Source organism: Camellia sinensis, chromosome 8 (assembly GCF_055761805.1).
Source record: "Camellia sinensis isolate YWXY chromosome 8, ASM5576180v1, whole genome shotgun sequence".
NCBI classification, from domain to species: Eukaryota; Viridiplantae; Streptophyta; class Magnoliopsida; order Ericales; family Theaceae; genus Camellia; species Camellia sinensis.
Genome location: NC_138968.1, coordinates 138562993 through 138577730, shown reverse-complemented (window position 1 = coordinate 138577730; position 14738 = coordinate 138562993). Strand labels below are relative to the sequence as shown.

The 14738-nt window shown below is 40.8% G+C and overlaps 1 protein-coding gene and 1 long non-coding RNA gene across 3 annotated transcripts in view; one reads left to right on the top strand and one right to left on the bottom strand.

Moving 5' to 3' along the window:
* The window catches only part of LOC114260256 (uncharacterized), a 217853-nt gene that overhangs the window by 78705 nt on the left and 124410 nt on the right, over nucleotides 1-14738 (top strand). The gene's annotated exons all lie outside the window — the stretch shown is intronic.
* The window catches only part of LOC145797150 (uncharacterized), a 29187-nt gene continuing 15980 nt past the window's right edge, over nucleotides 1532-14738 (bottom strand). Inside the window, exon 3 of the long non-coding RNA XR_014338321.1 lies at nucleotides 1532-3126. This is a non-coding gene — a long non-coding RNA (uncharacterized LOC145797150). The remainder of the gene's footprint in view (nucleotides 3127-14738) is intronic.

Below are 14738 nucleotides of genomic sequence, written 5' to 3'. Positions count from 1 at the left end.
CTATATGCAAATCAGATACATACATGCTTATGTATTTGTATAGAACAACAAAATACAAGCATCGGTCTCTCTTTCTCTCTACAACTTTTTCATTCGTGGGGAGTTTTGATTTAGAGAAAGTTTAACGTGCTTATCTGTGGTTTGGCCAACGTGATTTATGTTTATCTGTGCTTTGCATTAGTGTGGTTTATGCTAGTTAGAATAGTAGAGAGAGAGAGAGAGAGAGAGAGAGAGAGAGAGAGAGAGAGAGAGAAAAGTATATGAACTGTATTATTGAATAATTCCAATACAATAGGAGAATCCTGTATATATAGGCCAAGAAACCTAAGTGTACAAGAATCCTAAGCATAGATAAGTATACAGCTAACACCCCCTCAAGCTCAAGGTAGTAAGGCAGATATCAACTTGAGCTTGGAGAAGAGGTCATAGAAGCGTTCGAGAGGATGAGCTTTGGTGAAGAGGTCGGTGGTCTGATCAGCAAAGGTAACAAAGAGAAGACGAATAGTGCCTCGAGTAACATGTTGTCGTATGAAGTGACAATTTATCTCAATATGCTTGGTGCGATCATGGAAGACATCGTTATGTGCAATTTGAATAACATTCTGGTTGTCACAATCAAAGGAGACTCATTTCAGGCTCTCAAATCTCAGAATGTGGATTTTGTTCTTGCTACATCATCGTCACGGAGTTCCTCATCTTCACAGCCTACTAGTTTATGCAATTATTGTCATAACCGTGGCCTACCAGCCACTCATTCTTTTGTTCAGTGCCAGGTTCGCGAATGCTTTACTCGCCACAAGACTGCTCCAGGTCATCTCCAACGACATTGTTCTCGAGTCCACTCTAATACTTCATTCAGGAAAGGGTCTTCTCGTTCTGGGTATCAGTCCAAATCTAGCCAAGGTTCTCGCTCTGATACCAAGTTAGAATAGTAGAGAGAGAGAGAGAGAGAGAGAGAGAGAGAGAGAGAGAAAAGAAGAAGTGTATGAACTGTATTATTGAATAATTCCAATACAATAGGAGAAACATGTATATGTAGGCCAAGAAACCTAGGTGTACAAGAATCCTAAGCATAGATAAGTACACAAATAATGCTTATTTTGTTAATTTGATTAATTTATCGGTGGGTTTCTCTCTCCACCAAGATCTTGTTGTTGTTGATGATAATGATGAAACAGTAATTTTTTGATTTTGTTTTTGTATTGAACATGTAAGAATGAGAGAGACGGAGAGAGATATAATGGAAGATTACTTAGCTTGTACAAATAAAAATATTGAATAGATAAAAAATTGGACAGATAGAAAATTTACTCAGATAAAATTTGCACAAAAAAACAAAAAAAAATGAACAGATAGACGAAAAATTTGAACAGATAGTCAATAAAAAGTCAAACAGATAAAAAAAGACAATGGGTAAAATTGAAAATAAAATATTCTCCAGAACTTTTGACCAAATTATTTCACAAAGTGTGAAATTTTCACCAATAAAAAAAAAATAACTGGACCTAATGCCTTAGACAATCGTTAGAGCAATTTTTTACTAATTTTTTCTAATTAAGATCATAAAATTTTCATAAATTTATAATTATTTTTGACTTGTAAAATTTCAAAAAAAAAATAATGTCCACAACCATTGCCCCATGCCCCACCGACCCACGGCAGGGCGCAAGCCCACCAGCCCCATCATCTTTACCTTATCCCACCACACCGTGAGATCAGAGCTATAACTACCACCACTACTCTATGACCAATCAAAAGCCACCACCGCTTCACTCCACCGGACGCCACCGCCATGTCAAAAGTCGCACTCATATCATATCATTCACACTTGGCACAACAACTACAGACCACTAGGCCAGATCAAATCCCTCCTCGCACAACAGATCGGAGTACTATTATTATATGTATCCAAAAGACCTAAATCAACCAACTATAGATGAATAAATTATCCATTTATGTGTGTATATATATCCATATTTATGCCCAATCTACAGAACAAATCCAATTCCTCCAGAGCGGTGGTCCGTGATGAAACAATTTGCAATTGGTGGTGGTTTGCAACGATGGGATTTGCGATTTCCAGTGGTTAGCTATGAACAATGGCCGTAGTGGTTGAGTTGTCTGCTGGTAGCGATTGGTGGTGGAGCAGATACACTCGAGGGAGGAGTGTGGAGATTTGCAGAAATAGTTTGATTTTGTGTTGGACGATGTTCAACGACGATGCTCATACGACTTTGTTCGAGCGGAGCCACCACATAATCTAAGCCAGTTTGTGGGTCTTGACGAAAAAATATAGGAAAAATCTCATAAATCCAAAGCGCTTAAATTAGAGAGAGTCAAATTTTTAACTTTTTAATGACATACAAGAGTTTAATCAAACAAGTATTATACCACAATATTTTGATGACCATAAAATTAATTAGAGGATAGAATTTCTCAAATCAAACCAATCTATCTCGCCGAGACAGAGACAAAGACAAAGACAAAGACAGACAAGACAACTAGCTAAACAAATCGATTGATGTCTAACGTATCTATCTATAATCTATATCTATATCTATATCTATTCAAATAGGCAGATAATGTGTTTGCTTATGGTCTATCCAAGTGTCCCCAGAGACGCACCACAAGCCATAACCGCTGGAGTAGCCAACCACAAGTTGCCCTGTACATAATTTTTTATTGCAATTTGTCCAGGCGGTGATACATATCTGTGTCTACACATGCATGGTTGCTTAAGTTGTTTGAAAACAAACAACACAGTGCTCAACACCTGCAACCACCGATTGAACAACCAATTGGAGGCCACTATCTTGAAGGTCGCTGTTTCGGTGATGACTTTGAAAACATCGACGTTAAAAATACCAAGATGAACGGAGGTTTGATCTACCTCAATTTCTGCAAACGGTGGTCCTTCTTTGGGGGTGTTCCATCTGCTTGTGCAGGAGCTCCTCCTGTTTTCGACAGGCAATGCAGCCAGTCAGTTCACACAGTAATATATTCCTACTCGAGATTGCCGAACAATCTTTTATGTAGACAGTTGCTTCCATGTTTGTCTTTCGAGATGTGCCGCCATATGGTCTCCATGTCCTTCTTTTCCCTTGATTGGCCTCGCTTGGGAACATTCTTTTTTAGTCAAAAAGTCAAAAACTTACTAAATTAGCCAAAAAGTCAACAACTCATACCAAAAAGTCAAAGATTATCTTTTCTCTCTACTTTTTGCACATCTTTTCGTAAAAAGCTAAAAAATCATCCCAAACATACTGGGTTCGTTTGGTTTGTATTTCTGAAAAAATTTTGGAAAATTTTCTCTACAAATAAGTTTTTAAAAGTAATCAAACCAAAAAAATTTTTCCAAAAAAATTTCTCAAAACTTGTAAACCAAACAAGTTTTCCAAACAAATCTCTCTCTCACACACATCAAATCAATCACTTTTTCCTAAACTCTCTCTCAAAATAATTTTCCAAAACATCTTTTGAAAAAAACCAAACCAAACAACTTTTCGTACTTTTTATCTCTAAAACACATCTTTCAAACACAAACCAAACATACCCACTAGTTTTTTTTAGCTCATATTTTACCCAAATAACCAAAAAATTACTAAATTAGCCAGAAAATTTGTTGATGTCTTAACCATTAATAAAGAGGCATTATTGTAACTACTAGCAACCAAAAGTAGCAGCAGATGACCTTCGCCCAACTATTAAAAAACTTATAAATACATGGTCGTTTGTCTTTGTAATAGGCAATACTGTGTGCATCATTCAAAAATCAATTTCTATTTACAAATACATGACAAATCCTCATCTACAAATCGAGAACTATTCCTCAATTTATACTAAGAGCCAATTGTTACTGGCTTATGTGCAAATTTTTATTCTCTTTTGTTGATTTTGTTTTTTAATTTTTTTTTTTAAAATTTTGAATTTGTAATTTGCTGATATGTTTAATTTTTTTTTTTTTTTGGGTGCTTTTCCCACAACTATTTTGAGGCTGGAAGAAATAGGACTCCTCATTTGGATGCCGAGTTGGTGGGCTTCTTTTGAGATGAGCCCCTCTTGTGTTTTCAGAGCAATAACCTCCGGGTATGCAGCTTTAGTTTTACTGCCGCAACATTAAAGAAAAAATGGAGAATATATAAATATAAAATTGAAAGTAGTGGTATTATCAATTACTGTCCAAATACACTAGCCCCTCCACACCCTCTGGTGCCACCCCCAAGCCCTTAAAAAAGGTGTTTTTTCTTTCCAATGTAGAAAAATATGAGTGAGTTGGTCATTGTTGGTGAGAAATCTGATTAGTTATTTACCTGATTGTATATTTGGGTGTATTCAGCCACCATGGGATGCAATTATTTCCTTTTCTTAAACTGATATCTATTAGAAGTGTAAAACAAAGTATAACGCAGCAGAATAAAAAATTATGGTCATACCTTTCAAACAGAGTCTAAATTGAAGGATCTCGTGGATAAATCACGTGCTTCTTGAATCTGGTCAATCAACCCAACAATGGGGCGATATATCACCCACACAAACCACAGTGCAAATGGCTTTGATCGTTGTTTTTGGGAGAGAGTCAGTATATGGGAAAAACTCAAACATACGTTATTTTTTTTTAATCACCCATATCCCATATATCAGATATATAATCTATTTATCTCATTTATTCATATTAGTTATATGAGATAATATCTGATATCTATATCATCTATCCATATCAGGATATGATAGATATATATCCTGAGTGGTTATCCAAATAGGTTTGAATTCAAATTCAAAACCCATTTGGATAAGGTTCAAAAGGCAGAAAAGGGTCATGCCACATGGGCGCCCATTTCTAACATCTCCCACTCGCACATGAGTTGGCATGACACTGCCACATCTCTATCTCAATCTCCCCAAAAATGAACAATCTCATACTAGCCAATGCACCGTGCGACCGCTGAGAACACCTGCATGTGGGAGCTCTATACTAGAAACTCAATATGAGTTAACATAGAGACATCAACCTAAAAAGAACAGAAATTGTGTCTCATGTACCCAAACCCATCTAGCTACATCAGTCCAAAAACATTTCTAATCCCTTAAAGAGCATGTTTGACTCTCCTAGGTCCCGCATTATATTCACACCCAATTAGCATCCTATAAAGAGCGATGTGAGTTGTCGACAGTGAATAAAGAGCGGAGATGTAGAACTAGATGATCTTCCCTTCACCCTCATACCATTCAATTTGAAATTGACCGCTTTCCCAGTAATGTCCCTTAAAGCCGAATCATACATGACCGCAGGCAACACACCAAAGTAGCTGAACATCAACTCCTCATCTTATGACATAGTCAAAGGTCACAAAAGGCACAAAGTGAAGTCATTTAGGGAAAATGACTTTTAGGACTCACACGGTGAAGAAGCAGGGATCCATTCTTTCACCTCACTAACGGGTTGATAAGCACATGCAGTATGAATGCACGTTATAGTGGAGTAACTCTTCCAAAGAGTGATGTTAAACTCACACACTATACAGATCTTAGTCTAGTCGCCCTTAAGCGCACAAGTCGCTTCCTAGCGTCTAACTCGAATTCTCTATTTGCTCGCCTCTCAGGCATCAAATGAGATCTCGCATCTGGCTATCCATAACAGGCATATTATGGAAAAGTGGGTACTCTCATATCCATGGTCGGTCTCTAACAAGACCTCATCTTGGCTCCAACCAAGGCGACATAGCTAGTGGACAATTTTAGCTTCTAGTCTCATCCTTACTCGCTACCTAGCACTAAGGGCGATTGCTCGTGTGAGTAAGCCAATCTTGCCTACTAACATCAATTTAATTATTTTGTGTATGCTAATTCACAAACCATTGCTAAAAGTAGTAAACATAAATGTGTAATAGAAACAAATATGAATACTAATGGCATAAATATCCAAAAAAAAAAAAATGAGTTCAACTGAATACACATAAAAATATCACCACCTACATAGTCCTAAAGCCCTAACATGAGTAAGATAAACATCTCTAGCAATGGGCTTAGTCAAAGGGTCCGCAACCATGCGACTCGTAGGGATGTGCTCCAGGATCACTTCTTTCTGCGCCAAAATGTCTCTGATAAAGTTGAACCTCACATCAATGTGTTTGGTTCTGTCGTGGTATTTAGGATCCTTAGCGTAAGCAAGTGCAGCCATGCTGTCACAATGGATAGTCACAGGGTCTGAAGTGTGTGTGACAACATCCAAATGCTGAAGGAATCTCCTCAACCACACGGCTTCCTGAACGGTAGATGAACAAGCCACAAACTCAGCCTCCATAGTCGATAAGGCGATACAGGATTGCTTCTTACTGCTCCAAGAAATAGCACCATCGCTGAACATGAAAGCATATCCTGAAGTAGACTTACGCTCATGTAGGTCTCCTCCCCAGTCAACATCACAATAGCCAACTAGATGTAGATCTGAACTCTGGTAGCAAAGTGTGTAATCTGCAGTCCCTCTAAGATATCGTAATATCCTCTTAACTGCTTTCCAATGAGCTAGTCCTGGGTTGGATTGGTAACGACTCACCAATCCGACTGCATAACAAATGTCAGGATGTGTACACATCATAGCATACATCAAGCTTCCAACAGCATTTGCATAGGGAACACGGGCCATCTTTTCATTTTCTTCTTGAGTCTTAGGACCCATATCAAGGCTTAGGCTCTCGCCTTTTGCAACATGAGTGTTAATGGGTTTGCAGCTCTGCATCTGGAACCGCTCTAGAATAGTCTTAATGTAAGTCTCTTGAGACAAACCAAGAAGTCTCCTAGAGCGATCCCTAAGGATCTTAACACCGAGCACATAGCTTGCCTCACCCATGTCCTTCATCTCAAATGTAGAGAACGACCACATTTTAGTGGCGACAATCATCTCCTTGTCATTTCCAGCCAATAATATATCATCTACATATAATGACAATATCAGAAAAATGTCCTTGGACCGCTTAACGTACACACAGTAATCTTCATCAATCATCGTAAACCCATGAGAAACAATGGCTCGATGAAATCTCAGATTCCACTGTCTGGATGATTGCTTTAAGCCATAAATAGATCGTTGAAGCTTGCAAACTTTGCGCTCCTGATCTACTGCCACAAAGCCTTCTGGTTGATCCATATAGATCTCTTCATCCAATTCTCCATTGAGAAATGCAGTTTTAACATCCATCTGATATAGGTCTAAGTCCAACTGAGCTACTATGGCCAGGATTAGGCGAATAGAGGCAAACCTTACAACTGGTGAAAAAGTTTCCTCATAGTCCACACCCTCTCGTTGGGTGTAACCTTTCGCCACTAGGCAAGCCTTATACCTTTCTATGGAACCATCCGCCTTGCGCTTGATTTTGAGAACCCATTTGTTCCCAATAGTCTTGCGCTCTGGCGGAAAATCAACCAAGTCCCAGACATGATTTTTCTTCATAGACTTTATTTCTTCATCCATTGCAGTACTCCATTCTTTACTAGCAGGGGATGAGAGAGCCTCTTTGAGATTCTTAGGCTTCATATCATCACTCGGAGTAATCATGAATGCTTCCCCTTCAATCTCAAAACGACGAAGGGGTATAGCTCCACGTTTGCTTCTACGTAGTTGAGAATCCTGAGAATCCTCATCCATTGGATCTAATCCATGGGCAGGTAGATCGCTCCCACTATCCCTAGGAGCTTGAGGAATTATTTCCTCATTCTCTACTAGGCTATTAGGTGCGCCTTCAAGTAGATCCTCCATCTCATAGAGTTCTACTTCTCTAGTTACCTCACCTCTGCTAGGGAAATCCCCCTCTAGGAAATCCACATCTCGTGACTCAATTTCAGTCACACTTCCATCTGGATGCTCCCCAACAAACACATAGCCCTTAGAATGCTCACTATAGCGAATGAAGATACACTTCTTTCCTCTAGGGCCCAACTTCCCAAACTTATGAGAAGCGTTGCGTATGTAAGCTGCCGAACCCTAAGGCCGCAAATTGCCCAAATCAGGCTTTTTGCCAGTCCACATCTCATATGGGGTGGAAGGAACTGATTTGGAGAGCACACGGTTAAGGACGTAGGCAGCAGTCAACAAAGAATCTCCCTAATAAGAAATTGGAAGATTAGTTTGCGCTATCAATGATCTAACCATGTCAAGCAATGTGCGATTCCTTCTCTCCGCTACACCATTTTGTTGCGGACTCCTAGGAATTGTCAATTGCTTGATAACTCCTTTTTCCTCATAGAGCACTTTAAATTGCTCAGATAGATACTCACGTCCTCAGTCAGTCCTTAGAGCCTTAATGCTCTTGTCTAATTGATTCTCAACCTCATTAACATACCGTCTAAAGCAATCCAATGCTTCTGACTTGTGAGAAATCAAATAGACATGACCAAAACGCGTGCAATCATCTATAAATGTGATGAAATAAGGGGCTCCATGCCTTGCCCTCACATTCACTGGTCCACATATATCAGAATGAATAAGTTGCAATGGGATAGATGCCCTTATGGCTTTCCCAAATGGTTTCCTTGTTGCCTTTCCAGCAAGACAGTGCTCACAAGTAGGCAAAGTGACTCTAGCGAGTGGGCCTAAAAGACCTTCTCTAGCCAATCTAGTCATCCTGTCTTGCCCTATGTGGCCTAATCTAGCATGCCATCTCATAGAATCATTATCACAAAAAGATGCAATATTAGAAACAGAGCCATTGCATTTTTATTAAGACTAGAATCATCCACATCCAAAACTAAAAAACCAACTGAAAGATAACCAAAACCATAAAAAATTGTTCCCAAATAAATGCTAACACCATTATTCTCAAAACAAAAGCTAAAACCAAGGCTCATCATGCTAATAACTAAAACTAAGTTTCGCCGAATATCCGGAGCATAAAGAACATCATGAAGATACAAGGTGCGCCCTCGTCGCATTTCCTGCTTGAATGTGCCAATGCCAAGCACCTCCACACTGGACTCATTCCCCATGTAAACTTTTCTGCTCCCAGTAGGTACTCGGCAATACTCAACGAACCCTACTCTGTCCCTCACGATGTGGTCTGTTGCTCCGGAGTCTACAACCCAAAAATGAGGAGAATGAGCAATTAATGCTTGACTAGACACAAAGCATTGAATGCGAGAAATTAAGTGTAACAACCCTCATTTTGACTTAGTTATACTTGCATACATTTGTGGATGATCTTGTGTTAATATGTGCATTTGCAAATCTTGTCTTGTTTTGCTTGAATGATTGCTTGCTCGCATTGTCCTTGTCTGGTGTGTGCCGAGGTCATCTTAAGCCCAGACACCTTCGAAACCTTTGTCACTTAGAACTATCTTGGAACTCCGTTGGTTGACATCCATCTTTACCCTGGCATATTCGCCGAGATGTCACCATCTAGGCCGAGATGCGCGTCGCCTAGGCCGAGAAGTGCATCATCTGGGCCGAGATGTTAATACCTAGGCGTTCAAGATCCTTGATCTTTGCATGAGTGATTTTGTTCCTGGAATGGTATGACCTAGACCGAGGTGTGGCACATCTAGGCCAAGGTGTGGCACAGTTTAGTCAAGTGTTGTCCTTCCAAGCCGATGTCCTTGCCCCTTGATTTTCCGGAGTCTTGTTGTTAGCCGATGTCGTTACTTGCCGGTGTGTTCTTGCCGCCTAGCTTGTTGAGTACACTTTGTCTTGGTCTTGTCTTGTCATGTCAGTCACCTTTTTGGTTAGAGCCTATCAGCCGATGCCACGTGTCCCGACAGAGGGATTAAGTCTGTGTTTGTCGTGTGAAGCATACAATTTGTATCAATCTTGCCTTTTTAGAGAGAGAAGCTCTAGTTAGAAGGGGGAGAAGTTTGAGCTAGAAAGGGCGACTTCCAAGCTTGATCTTTGGAGCTTGAACCGATAGATTCGAGTTTTGAGGTTAGAATCGTAACCTATTCTTGTTGTTCTTATTGATCATCTAGCTGCATTGCACGATCAAACCTGTTCCGCACACCATTCATCGATTTAAAGTTGGTTTTAGAAAGAGAAAAACGGTTTTCATGTATTTTTGAGGAAAAGCCTCGTTTGATCCGAAAGTTTGCATTAAAGTTCATGTTTTTGTGTTTGTTTTGCTAAGATCCTTGAGTGTGGGTACCCAGGTCCATGTTTTCGAATTCATAGCATGAAGTCTCAGCTTCTGTAATAGCAAGTTTCGATCTTTGCATTCATCTTCCCCATGTTCATGTTCTTCAAGTTTTTCATGCTCATGTTCTTCATGTTATCAAGAGGGAAACCTAGATTTTTCCCGACTTCACTTTTGAATGTGGCCATCAAGGCTACACCTCGGCAAGGAGGTGTGGGACCTCGGCCTAGACCTGGTAGTTGCCCAGCGTGTTTTTCCAGGGATAAGAAACTGTGTTTCAATTTGATTGACTTAGTTTTGAAGAATGTTGAGGTCATTTGCATGAAAGCTAGACTTGTTTTGAGTAGCGCATTCAATAGACTTTGCCATGTGTTGTAGGACTTGGACTTGCCTTGACCTCGACATTTGAAGAACTAGGTGAGTGGTATTTCTGATAAAGTTATGTTATCAATGTTTTGAAGAACTTTGCTTTGCTTGTTTTGAAAGATATTTGTTAAGCATGAATGATTGTCCTTACTTTCGTATCTCGTATCATATTTGTTTGAATGACCTTCTCGGAAAGTCCCTTGTGCTGGAGGACTCTAAACTTTCGCAGCACATCTTGTTTGAAAGTTCTTTGTGCTGGAGGACTCTAAACTTTTGCAGCACCCTTGATTTGTACTCTAGTGTTAAAGGGCTACGGGCCTTTGTAAGATAGGTCCCTCGTGCTGGAGGACTCTAAACTTTCGCAACACATCTCGTCTTGAAAGTCCCTTGTGCTAGAGGACTCTAAACTTTTGTAGCACCCTCGTTTGAGATGCCTATCTTGCTTTGTCTTGTTTTGCCACGGACGGTTTACCGCGTGGATATGTTTGCCGGAATGTTATTGTTTGTAATATGTGATGTTAGTAAGTATCCCTTGAAACTTTGAAGATTTGTTAGATGGACGAGGTCCATTCCTTGTTATATATAGAGTTTGTCTTGTATTGTTTTGAAAGGATTTCGGCTATTATTCATGCAAACCCCTTTATTATTTATACCATTCACTGAGTATCCAAGCTCACCCTCTCTATATATATGTAGGTGATGAGCAAGAAGGCGGTGACGCCTAAATGTGATTCTGGAGCTTATTTTTGATTTTGATTATGTCGGCCTGACCTGTAATTACGTCGGCAGTCTTGAAAATTATGCTTCTCGATTTGTAATACTTGCATGTTGCATACGTCGACTTGAGAAGCCTTTTGATCAAGACGCGTGTTTTGTATACCTGTTATGTCGGTAGTGAGGATGTCGGCAATTCTGAAGATTGTGCTTCTAGTTGTATTTCATGTATTTTGTTCATATCGGCTTGTGAAGCCCTTTTGCTAGTATGAAAGATGTAATTTGTACTTTATTTCAATTGTAATTGAGTTGTAACCCATCTGCAGATGATTGCTATCTCATTTGACTTATGCACAGCTCTTATGGACTAATCTGTTTGTATAAATCGCTTCCGTACTTGTTAGCCCCATATTATTGTACTCTGATTGTGTGTGAATCTTGTCAGTTGGCCTTCGATAATCTCGGATTACTGGCCATCACGGCACCAAACTACTAGGGGCGGTTTGGGGTCATGACAGAATGGTATCAGAGCACAAGTTCCTTAGTATACGTTATTCACACACTTTGAGTCTTAAAGAGCATAGGATTTCCCCTTAGAAGGAAGTTAGAATTGCATCATATTGCTTGCTATGTGAACACGGTGTACATTGTCTCGGCATGCTTAACTGTTAGTTGCCTACGTGATTATTTGCTCATTTTGTTTTAAAGCCGCATTTTTGCATACTCATAGCATCATGAGGAGAGGTAGACCTCCAGTTGGCCGAGATTAGTCGGAGGACAGAATAGACGGACTGGAGAGGCTAGTTGAAGGTTTGGCCCACAAGTTAAGGCAGACAAGACATCAGTACGCTAGTGCTACATCGACTCAGGCTGAGCAGACAAACGGCCGGAATGCAGTCCCACCTCCACCCCCTCCAGTACCGCAAGTGCCCCCATAGCCAGCTTTATATGGAGATGGCACGATAGCTTTGATTAGAGAGTTTAAGAAAATGAAACCGCCGAGGTTTCAAGGAGGCATAGAACCGATGAAAGCCGAAGCCTGGGTCTTGGAAATGGAAAAGCTATTCGAGATCTTTCCCAGCACCGACACAGAGAAGGTGACGTTAGCAGCTTTCACACTAGATGATGACGCCCGCAGATGGTGGATGATGGTTCGAGAAAGCAATCCAGACTTGACTTGGACCCGATTTTTAGAATTGTTCTACACCAAGCATTTTCCCTTAAGTGTTCGGAATCGCAAGGCCACCGAGTTTCAGACGTTGACGCAAGGTAGTAGGACAGTAGCTGAATATGACCGTGCCTTTACCGAGTTGGCAAGGTACGCACCCCACATTGTCAATGATGAATATATGAAGGCTAGGAAGTTCGAAAGTGGACTCCGTGGACTGATACAAGACCGGGTTAACATGCTCAACATGCCAACTTATGCCAAAGTGCTGGACAAAGCTATTCTGGCCGAAGCTAACTTGAACAGATACCAGGGTTCTGGAGAGAGCCAGAGGAAGAGGCAGAGTTATGACAACCGCCGAGCACAGTTTGGTACTAAGAAGAAAGCGAACGTCGGCAGTTCAAGCAACCCAAGGCAAGAGAGTGGTACCAAGCCGATATGTTCCAGTTGTGGGAAGCCACATTTCGAGGTCTGTCGTCGAGCGTCTGGGGCTTGTTACGAATGTGGTGAAGTAGGTCATTTTGTGAGGGACTGTCCAAAAACGAAGGCTGGGGAAAGTAAGAAAGCTGAGAACACTTCGGGTTCCGTGCAGAAAGGTAACGCTGGGAAAGGACCGATGAGACAGGGCAGAGTTTTTGCACTGGTACTAGGGGACACTCAAAATGCTGAGACAGTGGTGTCAGGTATGCTTTCAATTTGCTCTCAAAGTGCATATGTATTGATTGTTTCGGGTTCCACACATTCATTCATTTCTGCTAAGTTTGCCGAGAAGATTAATAGGAACCCCTTGATTATATATTATCTGTATCTACTCCATCCGGGAGATCTATGAATGTTGCATCCATCTATCGAGCATGTGTTGTTATGATTGGGAACGTTGAACTGTTAGCCGACTTAATGCCGCTGGACATGACTCATTTTGATGTTATATTGGGGATGGATTGGTTAGTGGCAAATCACGCATCCATAAATTGTGTTTCTAAGAGTGTCACCTTAAAACCCCCAAACTTAGCCAAGGTCACGTTTCAGGGAAAGGTGTAGTACCCCCACCTTACTTAATTTCATCCATGAAAGCCTATAGGTTGATCCAAAAAGGGTGTCAAGGTTATCTGTGTAGCATAATAAGTAATTTGAATGAAAGCGTTGAGTTAGCCGACGTTCCAGTGGTTAGTGAATTCCCCGACGTCTTTCCAAATGATTTGCCTGGTCACTTAGTTGATAGAGAGGTAGAGTTTACGGTTGACATCATGCCGGGAACCCAGCCCATCTCTAAAACACCCTATAGGATGGCCCCCGCCGAGCTTAAGGAATTGAAACTTCAACTACAAGAGTTGCTAGATAAGGGTTTTATTAGGCCGAGCACTTCACCCTGGGGAGCACCCGTCTTGTTTGTTAAGAAGAAGGATGGCACACTCCGTCTTTGTATTGATTACCGAGAACTGAATAAGGTAACCATTAAGAATAAGTACCCGTTGCCGAGGATAGACGATTTGTTCGATCAGTTGCAAGGAGCCCGAGTCTTTTCCAAAATTGACCTTAGGTCGGGCTACCATCAGCTTAAAGTCAAAGCCGGGGATGTTGAGAAGACCGCTTTTCGGACGAGGTATGGCCACTACGAGTTTTTAGTGATACCTTTTGGAGTGACCAATGCCCCTGCGGCATTTATGGATTTGATGAACGGGGTCTTTAAGCCATATCTAGATGAGTTTGTGGTTGTCTTCATCGATGACATACTGATCTACTCTAAGAGTAAAGCCGAACACGAGGAGCATTTGAGACTTACCTTACAGACCTTGAGGGATCGGAAACTGTATGCTAAATTTAACAAGTGTGAGTTTTGGCTTTCCACCGTTTCATTTTTGGGTCATGTAATTGATGAAGAGGGTATTTCGGTCGATCCTAGTAAAACTGAAGCCGTGGTGAATTGGCCGAGGCCGACTAATGTGTCCGAGGTTCGTAGTTTTCTGGGACTGGCTGATTATTACAGAAAATTCGTAAAAGATTTCTCAAGGATTGCAATTCCGTTGACACAACTGACTAAGAAGGGAGTGGCTTACGAATGGACTAAGGATAGAGAAGCAGCCTTCCAGGAGTTGAAGACGAGGTTAGTCGCAGCACCAATCCTTGTACTACCATCAGGTAATGAAGAGTTCCATGTCTACAGTGATGCTTCGCATAAAGGTCTGGGTTGTGTATTAATGCAAAAAGGTAGGGTTATAGCATATGCCTCTCGCCAGTTAAAGCCACATGAAAAGAACTATCCCACCCATGATCTAGAGTTAGCAGCCGTGGTATTTGCTTTGAAGATTTGGTGCCACTACTTGTATGGAGCTTCTTGTCAGATTTTCACAGATCATAAAAGTTTAAAGTACTTGTTC